Here is a 24038-nt window from a genome sequence, read left to right as displayed (position 1 = left end):
GTGAGTGTTGCAGCCGAGGACAGACGATTTCTACACCCTACGTGCTTCAGCACTCAGCGGACCCCGTTCTGTGAGCTTGTGTGGCCTACCACTTCACGGCTGAGCCGTTGTTGTTCCTAGACGTTACCACTTCATAATAACAACATTTACAGTTGACCAGGGCAGCTCTAGCAGTGCAGAAATTTGACAAACTGACTTGTTGTAAAGGTAGCATCCTATGAAGGTGCCATGTTGAAAGTCACTGAGCTCTTCATTAAGGCCATTCTACTGCCAATGTTTATGGAGATTTCATGGCTGTGTGCTCGATTTTATACATCTGTCAGCAACAGGTGTGGCTGAAATAACCTAATCCACTAATTTGAAGGGGTGTTCTCATACTTTTGTATAGTGTATGTGTCCAAAAAAACCACATTTTGTTATATCCCTAGATATAGGACAGTCACTTCAAAACATTAGTCCTTATGATACATTTTTTCACTGTCTTTTTTTTTTTTACCATTTATGAATGTGTTGTTCAATGTGTTTGTATTGTCTATAGCAGTAAAGGCCAAATTCAATATTTTATCAAATCATTTTTATGTATTTAATTTTTTTACCTAAAGGGATACTATAATTCAAAATCAAATTAGAACTTAAAACAATTCCATATGTCAGCTAGTAGAACCCCCCAAACGGCTCAGACTTTTAGAGGTTCAGAAACCCAGTGTCAGAGGGAGCAATGTCCAGTACCTAAACACACAAATCACATCAAATTGTATTTGTCACATGCGCTGAGTACAACAGGTGTAGACCTTACTGTGAAATGGTCATGGACACGCCCTTAAGCAACAATGCAGTTGTTTATATGTAAGAAAATATGAGACTTTTGAAATTATAAAAATGCTAAAAAAATGAATTACACAATAAAATAACAATAACGAAGCAGCAATAAACAATTACATGAAAGATTATTCAATGTCATTTTCAAAAAACAAGCAACATGCAGATACAGTAGGACACAATAATCCCAGACAGACAGACAGACTTAGTTTTATGCATGTCAGGGTTCACTTTGGGTCCGTTGTTCTGAAGATCAGTGAGCTGAACACATCTCTTTCACACAAGAACACACTGGAAACTCAGAGCAGCTTGCCTTGGCCTTGGCATAATGACATGACACTGTTGTCTGTTGTTTGTAGCTAGCTAATGTTGATAGCTAAAAGTTAGCTAACTAGCTAGCTCACTAGTTAACTATGGGGTTTTGCTGTAATTCAGTGGCAGCATATCGTATTGTTCACAATCCAGTCCATTCAGAGTAGCTGTGTGATGCACAAAATTACTGTTTATCACTGAATAACAGCCTCTTCATGTAGCTAACAAGCTAGCTGAGATCACCAGTTCACTCAATTCAAACACCAGTTTAACATAAGTCCCAATAACACAGTATTTTTATGTGCGTGACTGTTTTATTCTATATATATTTACATTTTCAAATGTTATTTTACCTTCTATTTTGTATATTTTCATCGGACTTGTAGGGACATATGAAGCCTGGAAGCTGCAGTAATGTTGAGATGCCAGTAGGGAGAGCTCTAGTCTAGAACACTGGTACCAAAGATACTCCCATTTCATCTGTTCTGGAACCTTCAGTACCAGCTGATGAGGAGTGATGGGAATGAGTCACATTTTGCCTCTTGTAAAACATGTAGGCCCACTCCTCAAATAAAGAAATGTAACTACAGTATGCTGACTTTAGACCATTTTCTATTTAGATACAGTAACATCCTTTATGTGACATGCTGTTGCTGCATGTTAAACCTCTACCGGGTCACAAACCCGGATCCGGGATCCCCCCATCAAAAAAGCTGACTAGCATAGCCTAGCCTAAAGCTACAGGGATATCATATAATAAAATGTTCATGAAATCACAAGTCCAAGACACCAAATGAAAGATACAGATCTTGTGAATCCAGCCATCATTTCCGATTTTTTAAATGTTTTACAGGGAAGACACAATATGTATTTCTATTAGCTAACCACCATAGCAAAAGACACAACTTTTTTTTCCACCATTTTTTTCCTGCATAGGTAGCCATCACTAATTCGACCAAATAAAGATAGAAATAGTCACTAACCAAGAAACAACTTAATCAGATGACAGTCTGATAACATATTTATTGTATAGCATATGTTTTATTAGAAAAATTTGCATATTTCAGGTATAAATCACAGTTCTACATTGCAGCTGCAATCTGAAATAGCGTCGATGCAGGCAGAATAATTACAGAGACCAACGTCAAATACCTAATTACTCATCATAAAACATTTCTGAAAAATACACAGCGTACAGCAAATGAAAGCCCAACATCTTGTGAATCCAGCCAATATGTCAGATTTTTTAAGTGTTTTACAGCGAAAACACAATATAGCATTATATTAGCTTACCACAATAGCCAGAAACACAACCGCATTTACCAGCAGCAAAGGTTAGCGATCGTAACAATCCAGCAAAAGATATATCATTTGACTAACCTTGATAAACTTCCTCAGATGACAGTCCTGTAACATCATATTACACAATGCATATAGGTTTTGTTCGAAAATGTGCATATTTAGCAGCACAAATCGTGGTTATACAATGTGATCAGTAGCAACATTTCAGGCATTCTGGCCGGCGCCATCTTGGAGAGGCACCTAATCTAATCGATAAATAATCGTAAACTTGACTAAAAAATACAGGTTGGACAGCAAATGAAAGATGCATTAGTTATTAATGCAACCGCTGTGTTAGATTTTTAAAATTAACGTTACTAGACATACAGTGTGCGTTACAGCCAGACCAGTGCAGAAATTAATGGCGGACAAATCCTTTTACATTTTTCCACATAAATACGAATTAACATCATAAATAGCTCTTACTTTTGGACGAGCTTCCATCAGAATCTTGGGCAAGTTGTCCTTTGTCCAAAAGAATCGTTGCTCGGTTGTAAAACGTCCTCTTCAACTTTGGAAATAGCAGCTAACATTAGCTATGTGGCGCAGACATGCCCAAATCTTCAAAACGCAATAATAAGGAAAATCCGAAAATCGCAATATACTCGCATAAACTGATATAACTCGGTTTAAAATAACTTCGTTATGATGTTTCTAACACCTATATCGAATTAAATCACAGACGGATATATCTAAGGCCGATAACTTGAGCTTTTCCGAACGCCATGCTGAGGTCCTGCTTTGCGCAATGACGAACAATGAAAAGAGTGCACCCCCCATGCCATGGGCTTTTATAAGGTCTGAGATCTGCCTAGAAACTCCATTCCAATTCTCATTGGTTACTGACATCCAGGGGAAGGCGCGTGCAGTTTATTCATTTACATGTTTAAAACATGATCAGTAGAGTTTGCCAGTAATACCCAGATCTCCATTCAATAGGGTCATGTTCACTGTCAAAGTATAACAGGGTCAAGTATAACTGTGTCACAACCAAAATTATTGGCACCCTTGACAAATACTGAGCTATATTGTATGCTAGAAAAGACGGGATGTACGTTGTACATGTGGTTTCACATAAAGACGTGTGCATGCTATTTTAACCTCTAATTCCTCCCAAACCCGGATCCGGGAGCACCCCCATCAGTAAAAAAGCTGACTAGCATAGCCTAGCATAGCGTCACAAGTACAGTGGGGAGAACAAGTATTTGATACACTGCTGATTTTGCAGGTTTTCCTACTTACAAAGCATGTAGAGGTCTGTAATTGTTGTTTCTTGGTTAGTGGCTATTTATATCTTTATTGGGTCGAATTTGTGATAGCTACTGATGGAGTAAAAAACTGGTGGAGTAAAAAAAGTGGTGTCTTTTGCTAACGTGGTTAGCTAATAGATTTACATATTGTGTCTTCCCTGTAAAACATTTTAAAAATCAGAAATGATGGCTGGATTCACAAGATGTGTATCTTTCATCTGGTGTCTTGGACTTGTGATTTAATGATATTTAGATGCTAGTATTTACAGTGGGGAGAACAAGTATTTGATACACTGACGATTTTGCAGGTTTTCCTACTTACAAATCATGTAGAGGTTTGTAATTTTTATCATAGGTACACTTCAACTGTGAGAGACGGAATCTAAAACAAAAATCCTGAAAATCACATTGTATGATTTTTAAGTAATTCATTTGCATTTTATTGCATGACATAAGTATTTGATACATCAGAAAAGCAGAACTTAATATTTGGTACAGAAACCTTTGTTTGCAATTACAGAGATCATACGTTTCCTGTAGTTCTTGACCAGGTTTGCACACACTGCAGCAGGGATTTTGGCCCACTCCTCCATACAGACCTTCTCCAGATCCTTCAGGTTTCGGGGCTGTCCCTGGGCAATACGGACTTTCAGCTCCCTCCAAAGATTTTCTATTGGGTTCAGGTCTGGAGACTGGCTAGGCCACTCCAGGACCTTGAGATGCTTCTTACGGAGCCACTCCTTAGTTGCACTGGCTGTGTGTTTTGGGTCGTTGTCATGCTGGAAGACCCAGCCACGACCCATCTTCAATGCTCTTACTGAGGGAAGGAGGTTGTTGGCCAAGATCTCGCGATACATGGCCCCATCCATCATCCCCTCAATACGGTGCAGTCGTCCTGTCCCCTTTGCAGAAAAGCATCCCCAAAGAATGATGTTTCCACCTCCATGCTTCACGGTTGGGATGGTGTTCTTGGAGTTGTACTCATCCTTCTTCTTCCTCCAAACACGGCGAGTGGAGATTAGACCAAAAAGCTCTATTTTTGTCTCATCAGACCACATGACCTTCTCCCATTCCTCCTCTGGATCATCCAGATGGTCATTGGCAAACTTCAGACGGGCCTGGACATGTGCTGGCTTGAGCAGGGGGACCTTGCGTGCGCTGCAGGATTTTAATCCATGACGGCGTAGTGTGTTACTAATGGTTTTCTTTGAGACTGTGGTCCCAGCTCTCTTTAGGTCATTGACCAGGTCCTGCCGTGTAGTTCTGGGCTGATCCCTCACCTTCCTCATGATCATTGATGCCCCACGAGGTGAGATCTTGCATGGAGCACCAGACCGAGGGTGATTGACCGTCATCTTGAACTTCTTCCATTTTCGAATAATTGCGCCAACAGTTGTTGCCTTCTCACCAAGCTGCTTGCCTATTGTCCTGTAGCCCATCCCAGCCTTGTGCAGGTCTACAATTTTATCCCTGATGTCCTTACACAGTTCTCTGGTCTTGGCCATTGTGGAGAGGTTGGAGTCTGTTTGATTGAGTGTGTGGACAGGTGTCTTTTATACAGGTAACGAGTTCAAACAGGTGCAGTTAATACAGGTAATGAGTGGAGAACAGGAGGACTTCTTAAAGAAAAACGAAACGGTCTGTGAGAGCTGGAATTCTTACTGGTTGGTAGGTGATCAAATACTTATGTCATGCAATAAAATGCAAATTAATTACTTAAAAATCATACAATGTGATTTTCTGGATTTTTGTTTTAGATTCCGTCTCTCACAGTTGAAGTGTACCTATGATAAAAATTACAAACCTCTACATGATTTGTAAGTAGGAAAACCTGCAAAATCGTCAGTGTATCAAATACTTGTTCTCCCCACTGTAAATACTAGCATCTAAATATCATTAAATCACAAGTCCAAGACACCAGATGAAAGATACACATCTTGTGAATCCAGCCATCATTTCTGATTTTTAAAATGTTTTACAGGGAAGACACAATATGTAAATCTATTAGCTAACCACGTTAGCAAAAGACACCACTTTTTTTACTCCACCAGTTTTTTACTCCATCAGTAGCTATCACAAATTCGACCAAATAAAGATATAAATAGCCACTAACCAAGAAACAACTTCATCAAATGACAGTCTGATAACATATTTATTGTATAGCATATGTTTTGTTAGAAAAATGTGCATATTTCAGGTATAAATCACAGTTCTACATTGCAGCTGCAATCTGAAATAGCGTCGATGCAGGCAGAATAATTACAGAGACCAACGTCAAATACCTAATTACTCATCATAAATCATTTCTGAAAAATACACAGCGTACAGCAAATGAAAGCCCAACATCTTGTGAATCCAGCCAATATGTCAGATTTTTTAAGTGTTTTACAGCGAAAACACAATATAGCATTATATTAGCTTACCACAATAGCCAGAAACACAACCGCATTTACCAGCAGCAAATGTTAGCGATCGTAACAATCCAGCAAAAGATATATAATTTGACTAACCTTGATAAACTTCATCAGATGACAGTCCTGTAACATCATATTACACAATGCATATAGGTTTTGTTCAAAAATGTGCATATTTAGCAGCACAAATCGTGGTTATACAATGTGATCAGTAGCAGCATTTCATGCATTCTGGCCGGCGCCATCTTGGAGAGGCACCTAATCTAATCGATGTGATTAGGAGTAGTATTAACATGAGACAGTGATGGTGGGTTGTGTTTAGGAGTAGTATTAACATGAGACACAGTGATGGTGGGTTGTGTTTAGGAGTAGTTTTGACATGAGACACAGTGATGGAGGGTTGTGTTTAGAAGTAGTATTAACATGAGACACAGTGATGGTGGGTTGTGTTTAGGAGTAGTATTAACATGAGACACAGTGATGGTGGGTTGTGTTTAGGAGTAGTATTAACATGAGACACAGTGATGGTGGGTTGTGTTTAGGAGTAGTATTAACATGAGACACAGTGATGGAGGGTTGTGTTTAGGAGTAGTATTAACATGAGACACAGTGATGGTGGGTTGTGTTTAGGAGTAGTATTAACATGAGACACAGTGATGGAGGGTTGTGTTTAGGAGTAGTATTAACATGAGACACGGTGATGGTGGGTTGTGTTTAGAAGTAGTATTAACATGAGACACAGTGATGGTGGGTTGTGTTTAGGAGTAGTATTAACATGAGACACAGTGATGGAGGGTTGTGTTTAGGAGTAGTATTAACATGAGACACAGTGATGGTGGGTTGTGTTTAGGAGTAGTATTAACATGAGACACAGTGATGGTGGGTTGTGTTTAGGAGTAGTATTAACATGAGACACAGTGACTTTGGGTTGTGTTTAGGAGTAGTATTAACATGACAGTGATGGTGGGTTGTGTTTAGGAGTAGTATTAACATGAGACACAGTGATGGAGGGTTGTGTTTCGGAGTAGTATTAACAAGAGACACAGTGATGGTGGGTTGTGTTTAGGAGTAGTATTAACATGAGACACAGTGATGGTGGGTTGTGTTTAGGAGTAGTATTAACATGAGACACAGTGATGGAGGGTTGTGTTTAGGAGTAGTATTAACATGACAGTGATGGTGGGTTGTGTTTAGGAGCAGTATTAACATGAGACACAGTGATGGTGGGTTGTGTTTAGGAGTAGTATTAACATGAGACACAGTGATGGTGGGTTGTGTTTAGGAGTAGTATTAACATGAGACACAGTGATGGTGGGTTGTGTTTAGGAGAAGTATTAAAATCAAACCAAATCAAATCAAATTTTATTAGTCACATACACATGGTTAGAAGATGTTAATGCGAGTGTAGCGAAATGCTTGTGCTTCTAGTTCCGACAATGCAGTAATAACCAACAAGTAATCTAACCTAACAATTCCACAACTACTACCTTACACACACACACAAGTGTAAAGGGATAAAGAATATGTACATAAAGATATATGAATGAGTGGTGGTACAGAACGGCATGGCAGATGCAGTAGATGGTATAGAGTACGGTATATACATATGAGATGAGTACTGTAGGGTATGTAAACATAAAGTGGCATAGTTTAAAGTGGCTAGTGGTACATGTATTACATAAAGATGGCAAGATGCAGTAGATGATATAGAGTACAGTATATACATATGAGATGGGTAATGTAGGGTATGTAAACATTATATTAAGTGGCATTGTTTAAAGTGGCTAGTGGTACATTTTTACATAATTTCCATCAATTCCCATTTTTAAAGTGGCTGGAGTTGAGTCGGTATGTTGGCAGCGGCCGCTAAATGTTAGTGGTGGCTGTTTAACAGTCTGATGGCCTTGAGATAGAAGCTGTTTTTCAGTCTCTCGGTCCCTGCTTTGATGCACCTGTACTGACCTCGCCTTCTGGATGATAGCGGGGTGAACAGGCAGTGGCTTGGGTGGTTGTTGTCCTTGATGATCTTTATGGCCTTCCTGTGACATCGGGTGGTGTAGGTGTCCTGGAGGGCAGGTAGTTTGCCCCCGGTGATGCGTTCTGCAGACCTCACTACCCTCTGGAGAGCCTTACGGTTGTGGGCGGAGCAGTTGCCGTACCAGGCGGTGATACAGCCCGACAGGATGCTCTCGATTGTGCATCTGTAGAAGTTTGTGAGTGCTTTTGGTGACAAGCCGAATTTCTTCAGCCTCCTGAGGTTGAAGAGGCGCTGCTGCGCCTTCTTCACAACGCTGTCTGTGTGGGTGGACCAATTCAGTTTGTCCGTGATGTGTACACCGAGGAACTTAAAACTTTCCACCTTCTCCACTACTGACCCGTCGATGTGGATAGGGGGGTGCTCCCTCTGCTGTTTCCTGAAGTCCACAATCATCTCCTTTGTTTTGTTGACGTTGAGTGTGAGGTTATTTTCCTGACACCACACTCCGAGGGCCCTCACCTCCTCCCTGTAGGCCGTCTCGTCGTTGTTGGTAATCAAGCCTACCACTGTAGTGTCATCCGCAAACTTGATGATTGAGTTGGAGGCGTGCATGGCCACGCAGTCGTGGGTGAACAGGGAGTACAGGAGAGGGCTCAGAACGCACCCTTGTGGGGCCCCAGTGTTGAGGATCAGCGGGGTGGAGATGTTGTTACCTACCCTCACCACCTGGGGGCGGCCCGTCAGGAAGTCCAGGACCCAGTTGCACAGGGCGGGGTCGAGACCCAGGGTCTCGAGCTTGATGACGAGTTTGGAGGGTACTATGGTGTTAAATGCTGAGCTGTAATCGATGAACAGCATTCTCACATGGGTATTCCTCTTGTCCAGATGGGTTAGGGCAGTGTGCAGTGTGGTTGCGATTGCGTCGTCTGTGGACCTATTGGGTCGGTAAGCAAATTGGAGTGGGTCTAGGGTGTCCGGTAGGGTGGAGGTGATATGGTCCTTGACTAGTCTCTCAAAGCACTTCATGATGACGGAAGTGAGTGCTACGGGGCGGTAGTCGTTTAGCTCAGTTACCTTAGCTTTCTTGGGAACAGGAACAATGGTGGCCCTCTTGAAGCATGTGGGAACAGCAGACTGGGATAAGGATTGATTGAATATGTCCGTAAACACACCAGCCAGCTGGTCTGCGCATGCTCTGAGGACGCGGCTGGGAATGCCGTCTGGGCCTGCAGCCTTGCGAGGGTTAACACGTTTAAATGTTTTACTCACCTCGGCTGCAGTGAAGGAGAGCCCGCAGGTTTTGGTAGGGGGCCGTGTCAGTGGCACTGTATTGTCCTCAAAGCGGGCAAAAAAGTTGTTTAGCCTGTCTGGGAGCAAGACATCCTGGTCCGCGACGGGGCTGGTTTCCTTTTTGTAATCCGTGATTGACTGTAGACCCTGCCACATACCTCTTGTGTCTGAGCTGTTGAATTGCGACTCGATTTTGTCTCTGTACTGGGACTTAGCCTGTTTGATAGCCTTGCGGAGAGAATAGCTACACTGTTTGTATTCGGTCATGCTTCCGGTCACCTTGCCCTGGTTAAAAGCAGTGGTTCGCGCTTTCAGTTTCACGCGAATGCTGCCGTCAATCCACGGTTTCTGGTTTGGGAATGTTTTAATCGTTGCTGTGGGTACGACATCGTCAATGCACTTCCTAATGAACTCGCTCACCGAATCAGCATATTCGTCAATATTGTTGTTGGACGCGATGCGGAACATATTCCAATCCGCGTGATCGAAGCAGTCTTGAAGCGTGGATTCAGATTGGTCGGACCAGCGTTGAACAGACCTGAGCGCGGGAGCCTGTTGTTTGAGTTTCTGTTTGTAGGCTGGAATCAACAAAATGGAGTCGTGGTCAGCTTTTCCGAAAGGGGGGCGGGGGAGGGCCTTATATGCGTCGCGGAAATTAGTATAACAATGGTCTAGGGTTTTTCCAGGCCTGGTAGCACAATCGATATGCTGATAGAATTTAGGGAGTTTTGTTTTTAGATTAGCCTTGTTAAAATCCCCAGCTACGATGAATGCAGCCTCAGGGTGTGTGGTTTCCAGTTTACAAAGAGTCAGATAAAGTTCGTTCAGGGCCATCGATGTGTCTGCTTGGGGGGGAATATATACGGCTGTGATTATGATTGAAGAGAATTCCCTTGGTAGATAATGCGGTCGACATTTGATTGTGAGGAGTTCTAGATCAGGTGAACAGAATGACTTGAGTTCCTGTGTGTTGTTATGATGATCACACCACTTCTCGTTAATCATAAGGCATACCCCCCCGCCCCTCTTCTTACCGGAAAGATGTTTGTTTCTGTCGGCGCGATGCATGAAGAAACCAGCTGGCTGCACCGACTCCGTTAGCGTCCCTTGAGTTAGCCATGTTTCCGTGAAGCAGAGCACGTTGCAATCCCTGATGTCTCTCTGGAATGCTACCCGTGCTCGGATTTCATCAACCTTGTTGTCAAGAGACTGGACATTGGCGAGTAGTATGCTAGGGAGTGGAGCGCGATGTGCCCGTCTCCGAAGCCTGACCACGAGACCGCCTCGTTTGCCCCTTTTTCGGCGTCGCACAGGGTCGCCGGCTGGGATCAGATCCATTGTATTGGGTGGAAGGCAAAACACTGGATCCGTTTCGGGAAAGTCATATTCCTGGTAGGAACGATGATGAGTTGACGTTAATCGTATATTCAGTAGTTCCTCCCGACTGTATGTAATGAAACCTAAGATTACCTGGGGTACCGATGTAAGAAATAACACGTAAAAAAACAAAATACTGCATATTTTCCAAGGAACGCGAAGCGAGGCGGCCATCTCTTTTCGGCGCCGGAAGTGACACTAACATGAGACACAGTGATGGTGGGTTGTGTTTAGGAGTAGTATTAACATGAGACACAGTGATGGTGGGTTGTGTTTAGGAGTAGTATTAACATGAGACACAGTGATGGTGGGTTGTGTTTAGGAGTAGTATTAACATGAGACACAGAGATGGTGGGTTGTGTTTAGGAGTAGTATTAACATGAGACAGTGATGGTGGGTTGTGTTTAGGAGTAGTATTAACATGAGACACAGTGATGGTGGGTTGTGTTTAGGAGTAGTATTAACATGAGACAGTGATGGTGGGTTGTGTTTAGGAGTAGTATTAACATGAGACACAGTGATGGTGGGTTGTGATTAGGAGTAGTATTAACATGAGACACAGTGATGGTGGGTTGTGTTTAGGAGTAGTTTTGACATGAGACACAGTGATGGTGGGTTGTGTTTAGGAGTAGTATTAACATGAGACACAGTGATGGCAGGTTGTGTTTAGGAGTAGTATTAACATGAGACAGTGATGGTGGGTTGTGTTTAGGAGTAGTATTAACATGAGACACAGTGATGGTGGGTTGTGATTAGGAGTAGTATTAACATGAGACACAGTGATGGAGGGTTGTGTTTAGGAGTAGTATTAACATGAGACACAGTGATGGTGGGTTGTGATTAGGAGTAGTATTAACATGAGACACAGTGATGTTGGGTTGTGTTTAGGAGTAGTTTTGACATGAGACACAGTGATGGTGGGTTGTGTTTAGGAGTAGTATTAACATGAGACACAGTGATGGTGGGTTGTGTTTAGGAGTAGTTTTGACATGAGACACAGTGATGGTGGGTTGTGTTTAGGAGTAGTATTAACATGAGACACAGTGATGGTGGGTTGTGTTTAGGAGTAGTATTAACATGAGACACAGTGATGGCGGGTTGTGATTAGGAGTAGTATTAACATGAGACACAGTGACGGTGGGTTGTGTTTAGGAGTAGTTTTGACATGAGACACAGTGATGGTGGGTTGTGTTTAGGAGTAGTATTAACATGAGACACAGTGATGGTGGGTGGTGTTAGGAGTAATATTAACATGAGACACATTGATGGTGGGTTGTGTTTAGGAGCAGTATTAACATGAGAGACAGTGATGGTGGGATGTGTTTAGGAGTAGTATTAACATGAGACACAGTGACGGTGGGTTGTGTTTAGGAGTAGTATTAACATGAGACACAGTGATGGTGGGTTGTGTTTAGGAGTAGTATTAACATGAGACACAGTGACGGTGGGTTGTGTTTAGGAGTAGTATTAACATGAGACACAGTGATGGTGGGTTGTGTTTAGGAGTAGTATTAACATGAGACACAGTGACGGTGGGTTGTGTTTAGGAGTAGTATTAACATGAGACACAGTGAGGGTGGGTTGTGTTTATGAGTAGTATTAACATTAGACACGGTGATGGTGGGTTGTGTTTAGGAGTAGTATTAACATGAGACACAGTGATGGTGGGTTGTGTTTATGATTAGTATTAACATTAGACACGGTGATGGTGGGTTGTGATTAGGAGTAGTATTAACATGAGACACAGTGATGTTGGGTTGTGTTTAGGAGCAGTATTAACATGAGAGACAGTGATGGTGGGATGTGTTTAGGAGTAGTATTAACATGAGACACAGTGACGGTGGGTTGTGTTTAGGAGTAGTATTAACATGAGACAGTGATGGTGGGTTGTGTTTAGGAGTAGTATTAACATGAGACACAGTGACGGTGGGTTGTGTTTAGGAGTAGTATTAACATGAGACACAGTGATGGTGGGTTGTGTTTAGGAGTAGTATTAACATGAGACACAGTGACGGTGGGTTGTGTTTAGGAGTAGTATTAACATGAGACACAGTGAGGGTGGGTTGTGTTTATGAGTAGTATTAACATTAGACACGGTGATGGTGGGTTGTGTTTAGGAGTAGTATTAACATGAGACACAGTGATGGTGGGTTGTGTTTATGATTAGTATTAACATGAGACACGGTGATGGTGGGTTGTGTTTAGGAGTAGTATTAACATGAGACACAGTGATGGTGGGTTGTGTTTAGGAGTAGTATTAACATGAGACACGGTGACTGTGGGTTGTGTTTAGGAGTAGTATTAAATCAAATCAAACAAAATTGTATTTATCACATGCACTGAATACAACAGGGGTAGGTAGACCTTACAGTGAAATGCTGACTTAAAAGCACTTAACCAACAACGCAGTTTTAAGAAAATACCCCCCAAAAAGCAAGAGATAAGAATAACAAATAAATCGAAACCACAAATGCTGATGCTCCAGATACTCAACTAGTCTAAAGAAGGTGTGGTGGTTCATTTCTTTACTACCAAATAAGGAGAGACAAACTTATCACACCAGTCAGAGTTATACTTAAACTAAATATTTAATCATAAGAGCTTTGCAATAGCAATGACTTTCAACGATTCACCATTTCTCATGAACCATTGAGAGTGACAACACAATGGCTACTGAGATCTTTTATAGCAAAGATCCACCCCCTAGTCGACATAACAAACCACAGATATTAGGAACAGTTCACAAAGTGAGACTTTATAAATGAGAAAGGAGTATCCCGTAGCCAGATAGCATTCACTATAAATTATCGTTCAGTTTGGCCCCTAAAACGAGGTTCTAATCTCGTTCCTGGTACTTTATAGCACAAAAACACCAACTCATCCAATGGCATAACTCAATTGTCAACTCTAGATACCCCCATCTCAAGTAAAACCCTTTCTTGACCCCACTCCTGGACAAGCTCACTGAGGGGAGTGAGCCTCTAGGTCATACACTATCCCAGGATAAGTGCAACATCAGAGAGGACATACAATGGTTCCAGACACTGACATACACCTCCCCCCAATGCCAAAGGAGGGAGTGACTTGAGCACAGACATTGTGGAGACAAGTAATTGGTTCCCCATTAATCACGCCATCCCTTCACATTGTTTAAGAACAGGTAAAGACACATTCACATATGAAGACAATGTTCCATCCTGTCCTCTTCCCTGTCTGATATTCTGCATAGCACCAGGGATATGTGAAAGACAACCCTGACCTCTCCCCTCTCTGCGCCCCAAGTGACTGAGCCCCAGCTGAGGGAAGAAGTGCAACTGCCACCAGAGTCCAAAGGGATACATTCTAATAACAAGTATATCACATAGGCATATTATGCAGATAAGACATCTTATTGTCTTATCACATCGAACTCCTCGATGTGGTCCAACGCTGCGTCTCCTTCTCCCCGCACGGCGTTTGCCCACTCCAGAGCTCTCCCCGAGAGGCTTGAGACGAGGGCGGACACCCTCTCCCTTCCCGAGGGAGCTGGGTGAACGGTGGCCAGGTATAGGTCCAGCTGTAATAGGAACCTCTGGCACCGTGCTGCCGTCCCACCATACTCCCTGGGAAGGGAGAGACGCATCCCACTGGGATTGGATCCAGGAGGGACGGGTAGAGGTAACTCCGGTTGCGCTGGTCGAGGCACTGGAGAGACTTCCTGTCTCTCCCAACGGTCCATGGTCTGGACAACGCGATCCACCGTGGCACTGAGATGATGCAGCATTGCCGAGTGTTCCCGGATGCGCTCGTCGACTCCTCTGACCGGGGTACCTGCTCCTGCTGCCTCCATGGGTGGTGTGAAATTCTGTCAGGGTTGTGTGCTACTGATGCGAAGTCAGGTGCAGGAGAGCAGTGAGTTGTGATCAGGCGCACTTTTATTTGGCAAAAGCACAAAAGACAGACGCAACTGCGTCCAAAATCCTCCAGCCACAGGTAAAATTCAATAAGTGTGAAAACACTCACAAATATACAAATGTATGACAAATAAATACAACGGGTCAAAATACGATACCCGGGGGGAAAAACCAGTCTGGCGCATCACACTAAACACGTAACAAAACAATTTCACACAAAGACATTGGGGGGAACAGAGGAATAAATACATGCAGTGTGATTAGGGAATGTAAACCAGGTGTGCAGGGAACAAGACAAAACAAATGGAACAATGAACAAATGGAGCGACGATGGCTAGAAAGCCGGTGACGTCGACCTCCAAACGCCACCAAAACAAGGAGAGGAGACGAATTCGTCTGAAGTCATGACAACTATATATAGATGACAGGCTAGATTAGACTATATATGGAGAACAGGCTGCATTAGACTATATATGGATAACAGGCTACATTAGACTATATATGGATAACAGGCTACATTAGACTACATATGGATAACAGGCTACATTAGACTATATATGGATAACAGGCTACATTAGACTCTATATGGATAACAGGCTACATTAGACTATATATGGATAACAGGCTGCATTAGCCTATATATAGATAACAGGCTACATTAGACTATATATGGATAACAGGCTACATTAGACTATATATGGATAACAGGCTACATTAGACTATATATGGATAACAGGCTAAATTAGACTATATATGGATAACAGGCTAAATTAGACTATATATGGATGACAGGCTAAATTAGACTATATATGGATGACAGGCTAGATTAGACTATAAATGGATGACAGGCTACATAAGACTATTTAGTATATAGACAGCAGCAGTCAATACAGCAGGCTACATTATACTATATGGATAACAGGCTACATTATACTATATGGATAACAGGCTACATTAGACTATATATGGATAACAGGCTACATTAGACTATACAGTATATGGACAGCAGCAGTCAATACAGCAGGTTATGGTGATGATGATACTGATGCCTCTGCTAACTAATGCTACTACCAGTACTGTACACAAGGGTCAACAGTGTAACATAATATGATAGTGGCATGTTGTAATACTACAGACATCAGTGTTTGTGTGATTTAAATGTGACTTTGTCAAGTACACAGTGTTGTGTTTTACCATTCTATCCGATTCATTTCCAGTTTGTAATGTTGTTATTAGCCCAACATTATTGAGGACATTATTATTAGGATGGTGCAGTAATGTTGAGATGCCAGTAGGGAGAGCTCTAGTCTAGAACACTGGAACCTCAGTACCCCGTTGATGCAGCTGACAAGAGTGTACATTTAATGGGTTTGTAGAATAGAATGAATGAGATCATGGAACTGACCAAATGTAAATAGAACTTTGACCTGTTCCATGTAGAACTCAGAGGGACAAGGCAACACATTCTAATATATTATAAACATTCCATATAGAATAGTCAACATATTGTTAACATGGTTCTGTATTTAAATAAAAGTGGAAATGGGGGACATTTTGTCCATTTCAGAAATGTAGGACCCACTCTAATACAGTAACCTCCCTTCTCTGACATGTTGTTCTGGTCCTCATGCATATTAATGACTGAGCCTGCCTACCTGAACACTCTGCCTGACCACTCTGCCTGCCCCTGTGCCTGCCTACCTGAACACTCTGCCTGACCCTTAGCCTGCCCACCTGACCACTTTGCCTGAGCCTGATCACTCTGCCTGGCCCTTAGCCTGCCCCTGTGCCTGCCTACCTGAACACTCTGCCTGCCCCTGTGCCTGCCTACCTGAACACTCTGCCTGACCCTCAGCCTGCCCACTTGACCACTCTGCTTGACCCTGAGCCTGACCACTCTGCCTGACCCTGCCTACCTGAACACTCTGCCTGCCCCTGTGCCTGCCTACCTGAACACTCTGCCTGCCCCTTAGCCTGCCTACCTGAACACTCTGCCTGCCCCTGTGCCTGCCTACCTGACCACCCTGCCTGACCCTGACCACTCTGCCTGACCCTGAGCCTGCCTACCTGAACACTCTGCCTGACCCTGAGCCTGCCCACCTGAACACTCTGCCTGCCCCTGTGCCTGCCCACCTGAACACTCTGCCTGACCCTGAGCCTGAACACTCTGCCTGACCACCTGACCCTGACCACCTGACCACTCTGCCTGCCCCTGTGCCTGCCCACCTGAACACTCTGCCTGACCCTGAGCCTGCCTACCTGAACACTCTGCCTGCCCCTGTGCCTGCCCACCTGAACACTGCCTGACCCTGAGCCTGAACACTCTGCCTGCCCCTGAGCCTGACCACCTGACCCTGAGCCTGACCACCCGACCACTCTGCCTGACCACTCTGCCTGCCCCTGTGCCTGCCTACCTGACCACCCTGCCTGACCCTGAGCCTGCCCCTGTGCCTGCCCACCTGAACACTGCCTGACCCTGAGCCTGAACACTCTGCCTGCCCCTGAGCCTGACCACCTGACCCTGACCACCCGACCACTCTGCCTGCCCCTGTGCCTGCCCACCTGAACACTCTGCCTGAGCCTGTGCCTGCCTACCTGACCACTCTGCCTGACCCTGAGCCTGACCACTCTGCCTGACCCTGAGCCTGCCCACCTGAACCCTCTGCCTGCCTGTCGACCTGGACCTTTGCTTCCCGTTTGATTTATTATCTCTGCCTACCCCTACCCTGAACCTGCCTGCCATCTGGTACCTTTGACCCACCTCTGGTTACTGACCCGCCATACCCGGGCGTTGGACATGCTGCTAGAGCAAATCTGCGAGTTCTCTGGAGGGCAGCCTGCCACGGGGGTAACCCCACCGCTCCTCAGTCACTCGGCGGTTAGCAGCGCCGTCCCACCGGCCACTCTACCTTCCTGGGAACCCCAGGTTACCTCCTCCAGAACGCTTTAATGGAGAGCCGAGCAACATATCCCTGGATTTTGTCACGGGTTTCTCCCCCACACCCTCCCGTCTGAGGGCAACACTGTCATCCTGACTGGTCGACCGGTTTTCCAAAGCCGCCCACTTCATTCCTCTCCCCAAACTCCCCTTGGCTAAGGAGACGGCCCAGCCCATGGTGTAGCACGTCTTCCGGATCCGTGGACTGCCGGTGGACCTGGTCTCCGACCGGAGGCCTCAGTTCTCATCCCGGGTCTGGAAGGCATTCTGCGCCCTCATTGTGTCGTTAGCCAGCCTGTCCTCTGGGTTCCACCCCCAGTCCAATGGCAAGTCGGAGCGAGCAAACCAGGATCTAGAGACTACTCTGCACTGCCTGGTCTCGGCCAACCCCACCACCTGGAGCCAGCAGCTGGTGTGGGTCGAGTACGCCCGCGACACCCTACCCTGCTCTGCCACGGGCCTATCTCCGTTCAAGTGTTTCCAGGGGTATCAACCTCCAGGAAATGTGTCCAGAGTTAAACTCATATGTCACAGCTCTTTGTCTCCTGTTTCTGACGTCTGCCTACCCAAAACCTGAGCCTGCCTGCCGTCCGGTACCGTTGCCACACCTCTGGTTACTGACTCCTGCCTGCCTTGTACTGTCAAATCAAATTTTATTAGTCACATGCGCTGAATACAACAGGTATAGACCTTACAGTGAAATGCTTACTTACGGCCCCTAACCAACTGTGCAGTTAAAAAAATACAGATAAGAATAATAGATAAAAGTAACAAGTAATTAAAGAGCAGCATTAAAAAATAACAATATATACAGGGGGGTGCCGGTACAGAGTGAATGTGCGGGGGCACCGGATGGTTGAGGTAGTATGTTCATGTCGGTAGAGTTAACTAAAGTTACTATTGCTTGCCCCTGTTTGAGTATTAAACTATTGTTTCTTCGATGTGGTCTGCATATGGGTCTTACCCTCATACCTGATAATTATGGTAAGATTTGCCAAGTGTAGGGAGAGCTTTGTACGTGTCTCTGTGTGTGGAGTAAAGGTGGTCTCGAATTTGTTTCACTCTGGTTGTGCATTTAACATGCTGATAGAAATTATGGTATTTTTTTTGGCCCACACAGATGTGCCTTTGTTGCAACCAATGAAATTACTTCCTACAGCACATTTGCTACTTCTCCCTTAAATTGAAAGGGAAAGGTAATGTGTGAAAACATTAAGGTAACAGAAAAATTGACCAAATATCTAAGGCATGTTGGATTTTTAAAACAATTTTTACTCAGTACTTTGTTAATTATATACTTTTACTTGTAGGGTATTTGTTTTATATAGTCAAATGTAATTAAAGTAACAGTACCCCGATAATGTAATAATATTGCAATACTGAACTGTATAGATGGGTTATGGTTAAGCTGGCATAAGCGAATGATAGTGGATTTCAGTTAACTTTTTTTTTCTTCAGTTATCTTACTGAGATTTACCTCTAGGTTCTTAGAGAAATGCACATGCTAGTTTAATTTGGAATTTAAAAGCCAACCTATTATGTTTTTTTTTTGTGACAATTGGTAACCAGCAAGAAGCCTACATAGCTACAGTAGGTATTTTCCTTTCTGCAACTTCTACAGAGAACGTTAACCATTATATTGATGAAAAGGAATTTGGACACACAGTTGGTGTTTACCATCAGTGGCATTAAAAAGCCTTAACTACCATAATGGTATAAAGTCATTGACTCTTGATTAATGTATTGGAAGACTGTACTAAATGTCTTGGGTATGATGGGATACGTTATACTATCCTGACTGTATTAGTCTCAACCTACCATTTCTGAATTTAACTGTGGTTAAAAAAATATTTGGTACAAGGTGACTTATCAATATTTACTGTGCTTCGGGAAGTATTCAGACCCCTTGACTTGTTTGACATTTTGTTACGTTACAGCCTTCTACAATTGATTACATTGGTTTTCTCTCATCAATCTACACACAATAGCGAACAATGTCAAAGCAAAAGCAGGTTTAGTATAAGAGCAAGGCGAGACCCAGATGCAGACATGGGAGGCAGATGGTTCGAGTCTTGATATTTATTAAACAATCCAAAAGGGCTAGGCAAGAGAATGGTCGTGGAAAGGTAAAATGTCAACCAGTTCAGAGTCCAGGAGGTACAGAGTGGCAGGCAGAATGGTCAGGCAGGCGGGTACAGAGTCCAGAAAACAGGCAAGGGTAAAAGAAAAACGTGAGGACTAGCAAAAGAGAATAGAAGCAGGAGTAAGGGAAAATGCTGGTTGCCTTGAAAAGCATACAAGACAAACTGGCACAGACAGGGGGGATAATAAGTGACACCTGGGGGGGGGTGGAGACAATCACGAGAAAGTTGAAACAGATCAGGGTGTGACATTTAGAAATTAAATCCAATTTATTAAATCAAAATGTGATTAAATTTACATAGGTATTCAGACCCTTTACTCAATACTTTGTTGAAACAGCTTTGGCAGCAATTGCAGCCTTGGGTCTGATGCTACAAGCTTGCCACACCTGTATTTGGGGATTTTCTCCCATTCTTCTCTGTAGATCCTCTCAAGCTCTGTCAAGTTCGATGGAGAGCGTTGCTGCACAGCTATTTTCAGGTCTCTCCAGAGATGTTAGATTGGATTCAAGTCAGGGTTCTGGCTGGCCCACTCAAGGAAATTCAGAGACTTGTCCTGAAGCGTCAATACAGGACTAAGATTGAATCCTACTACACCGGCTCTGATGCTTGTTGGATGTGGAAGGGCTTGGAAAATATTCATGACTACAAAGGGAAACCCAGCCACAAGCTGCTCTGTGACGAGAGCCTACCAGATGAGCTAAAAGCCTTTTATGCTCGCTTCGAGCAAAGCAACACTAAAGCATGCACGAGAGCACCAGCTGTTCCGGAAGACTGTGTGATCAGGCTCTCCATAGGCAATGTGCGCAAGACCTTTAAACAGGTAAACATTCCCAAAGCCGCGGGGCCAGACTGATTACCAGGCAAGTGTCTTCACTGACATTGTCAACCTCTCCCTGACCGAGTCGGTAATACCTACATGTTTCAAACAGACCAACATAGTCCCTGTGCCGAAGAAAGCAAAGGTAACCTGCCTAAATGATTAGCGCCCCATAGCACTCACATTGGTAGCCATGAAGTCCTTTGAAAGGCTGGTAATGGCTCACATCAAGCAATCATGCCGGAAACACTAGACCCACTCCAATTGGCATACTGCCCCAACAGATCCACAGATGATGCAATCTCTATTGCACTCCACACTAGGAAGCCACTAGGAAGAAACCTAGAGAGGAACCAGGCTATGAGGAGGTAAGAGACCTGGCAGTGTGGTGCATCTGTATTGCTTGCCGTTTTGGGGTTTTAGGCTGGGTTTCTGTATGGCACTTTGTGACATCGGCTGATGTTGTAAGGGATTTATGAATACAATTTGATTGCTGACGGACGAGTACATCACTGGGTAGAAGCTTCCTGCCATCCAGGACCTACTGTATAAACTAGGCGGTGTCAGAGGAAGGGCCAAAAAATAGTCAGACTCCAGTATCATTGTAAAGAATGTAAATTCAATAGTGTTGTGATATGTCATGGAGTAACAAACTTTAATTTGGATTAGACACAAACCTTGTCTGCAGATGGCTACTTTTACCTGGGGGCATGCTTTGTAGACCATTCAAAGGCATTACGATACCTTGTCCCCAAGACAAAACCCACATGTTATGATAGCTTATAGACAGTAGTAGGCAAATTTATGGACAAAGTTCCAACATTAAGATGATGGTATAACATTTTTAGGGTTTATTTGCTGGTAATTGAAAACACGTCCCTTTCGAATTTCGTCCCCCGTTCCTAAACACATCCATCCTATAGTGTAGGTTTTGAAGATTCATAATCTATGCTTGTAGTCATCAGAAGAAGATTGAGGAACGGTTGGTGGATCCAAGAAGTACGTTCTCCAACCTCTGAAATGTTGTCTTTGATTTGTTTATTTTCAAGTACCCCTTGACATCCAGTCTCTGTCTTTCTGGTAGAGTGGTGGTTATGGTGGTTGCTCCCCAAACCAGAGTTTGAGAGGTGAAATCCAAGAAGAGCAATTTTTAGAGAGCCATTTTTGATGTTGCCTTTTGTGGGCATGAAAGAGCTAACTTGAGGTGTGTAGGCGGGGTAGAGGCTAGTTCCCATCAAATAGCAAGAAATTAAGTGACACCTTGTGTAGAATGTCCTTTAATAGAGTTGTGGTAAAGTATCAGTGGTAAAAGTATAAATTATTTGACCTTCCATTAATTAAAAACCAGACAGCACAACTTTCTTGTTTTTTAAATTTAAGAAATAGCCATTGGAACACTCCAACACTCAGACATAATTTACAAACGAAGCATGTGTTTAGTAAGTCCGCTATATCAGATGCAGTAGGGATGACCAGGGTTGTTCTCTTGATAAGTGTGATTTGGACCATTTTCCTGTCAGACTTAGCATTCGAAATTAAACTTAAAATTAAAGTACTTTTGGGTGCCAGGGAAACTGTATGGAGTAAAAAATACATTATTTTCTTTAGAAATGTAGTGAAGTAAAATTTAAAAGTTGTAAAGAAATACAGGAAGAGTAAAAGTACAGATACAAAAAAAACACATATAAACAGAATGTAGTGGAGTACTTTAAATACATTTTTGTTAAGTAATTTACACCGCTGGACTTGAAAGGAACACCTCAATTACTTCGACTAACCGGTGCCCCTACCTACACATTGACTCTGTACCGGTACCCCATGTATATAGCCTCGCTATTTTTATTTTACTGCTGCTCTTTATTTATTTGTTACTTTTATTTCTTAATTTTTACTTAACCAACAATTTAGTTTTAAGAAAAATGTGTTAACTTCTCTGCGCTACGGATCCCTTTAGCGGGATCACTTTCCTAAACAACCGCTAGAATTGCAGGGCGCCAAATGCATAAATATTACAAAAAATATTTATAATCATGCAATCACAAGTGAAATATACCAAAACACAGCTTAGTTTATTGTTAATCCACCTATCGTGTCAGATTTTGAAAATATGCTTTACAGCGAAAGAAATTTAAGCTTTTGTGAGTGTATCAATCAATGCTACAACAGCTAGCCCCAAATTAGCATGGTCACGAAAGTCAGAAAAGCAATAAAATGAATCGCTTACCTTTGATAATCTTCGGATGTTTGCACTCACGAGACTCCCAGTTACACAACAAATGTTATTTTTGTTCAATAAATATTACTTTTATCACAAAAAAACGCAATTTGGGTTGCGCATTATGTTCAGAAACCAAAGCCTTGTTCCGTTCGACAAATTCCAAAAAGTATCAGTAATGGTCGTAGAAACATGTCAAATGTTTTTTATAATCAATCCACAGGTTGTTTTTAACAAACATAATCAAAAATATTTTAACCGGACCATAACCTATTCATTAAGAGAGAAAGGGAAAATGGAGAGCTCCTCTCTCGTGCGCAGGAACTATTCAGAGGACACCTGACTACTTTTGAAAAATCTCGCTCATTTTTCAAAATAAAAGCCTGAAACTATGTCTAAAGCCTGGTCACAGCCTGAGGAAGCCATTGGAAAGGGAATCTGGTTGATACCCCTTTAAATGGAAGATAGACGGTCCAGGAAACAGATTAAAAACATTAAAAAACCACTTCCGGCTTAGATTTTCGTCTGCAGAATACGTTTTGTTATACTCAGACAATATTTTTGACAGTTTTGGAAACTTTGGAGTGTTTTCTAATCTATAAATTATATGATAATTCTACGATCTGGGCCAGAGAAAATGTCCGTTTACCTTGGGAACGTTATTTAAAAAAAATAATAATAATCTGACCCCTAGCGCTAAAGAGGTTTTAAGGGCTTGTAAGTCAGAATTCCACTGTAAGGTCTACATATGTAGAATTCTGCGCATGTCACAAATACTATTTCATTTGTTACACATGAAAACATGTGAACCTGGTGTGACATTATTGAAACTGCTGACACCAAGTGGACATCAAGAGAAACTACACCATACACACACACACTATAACCTTAACACAGATGGGATGCTTTACATACATTGCTCTTTTTTTATTAGACACTAATATATATGTCCAATAAACAGACTTTCAAATGTCGTAATGTAAAACACAAACGACTGGAAAGTTATTCAAAAGCAGTTGTAGTAAATCAAGCATCTTGGGGTTAACTGAAATAGGTCATAGTATATATTTTAAATGTTCTATTTTATCTTTATTTAACTAGGCAAGATGAACTCCACAACAGACACAGTTTACCTGCTATATCTGGGAAACAGGATTAACACCGAAAGAACTTGTCAAAATACAATGCATGTTTCTGTAGTACGAGTAGGTATATACAGTATCATCGGTAACAATTGTGTACAAGCCACC

At 42.8% G+C, this 24038-nt stretch overlaps 1 pseudogene; it reads left to right on the top strand.

Annotated features, from left to right (window-relative positions):
* The window catches only part of LOC120032457, a 103784-nt pseudogene that overhangs the window by 4302 nt on the left and 75444 nt on the right, over positions 1-24038 (top strand).

This window comes from Salvelinus namaycush, chromosome 39, assembly GCF_016432855.1.
Source record: "Salvelinus namaycush isolate Seneca chromosome 39, SaNama_1.0, whole genome shotgun sequence".
Lineage (NCBI taxonomy): Eukaryota > Metazoa > Chordata > Actinopteri > Salmoniformes > Salmonidae > Salvelinus > Salvelinus namaycush.
The sequence above is the reverse complement of the archived record's forward strand: the minus strand, read 5'-3'. Positions and strand labels throughout refer to the sequence as shown.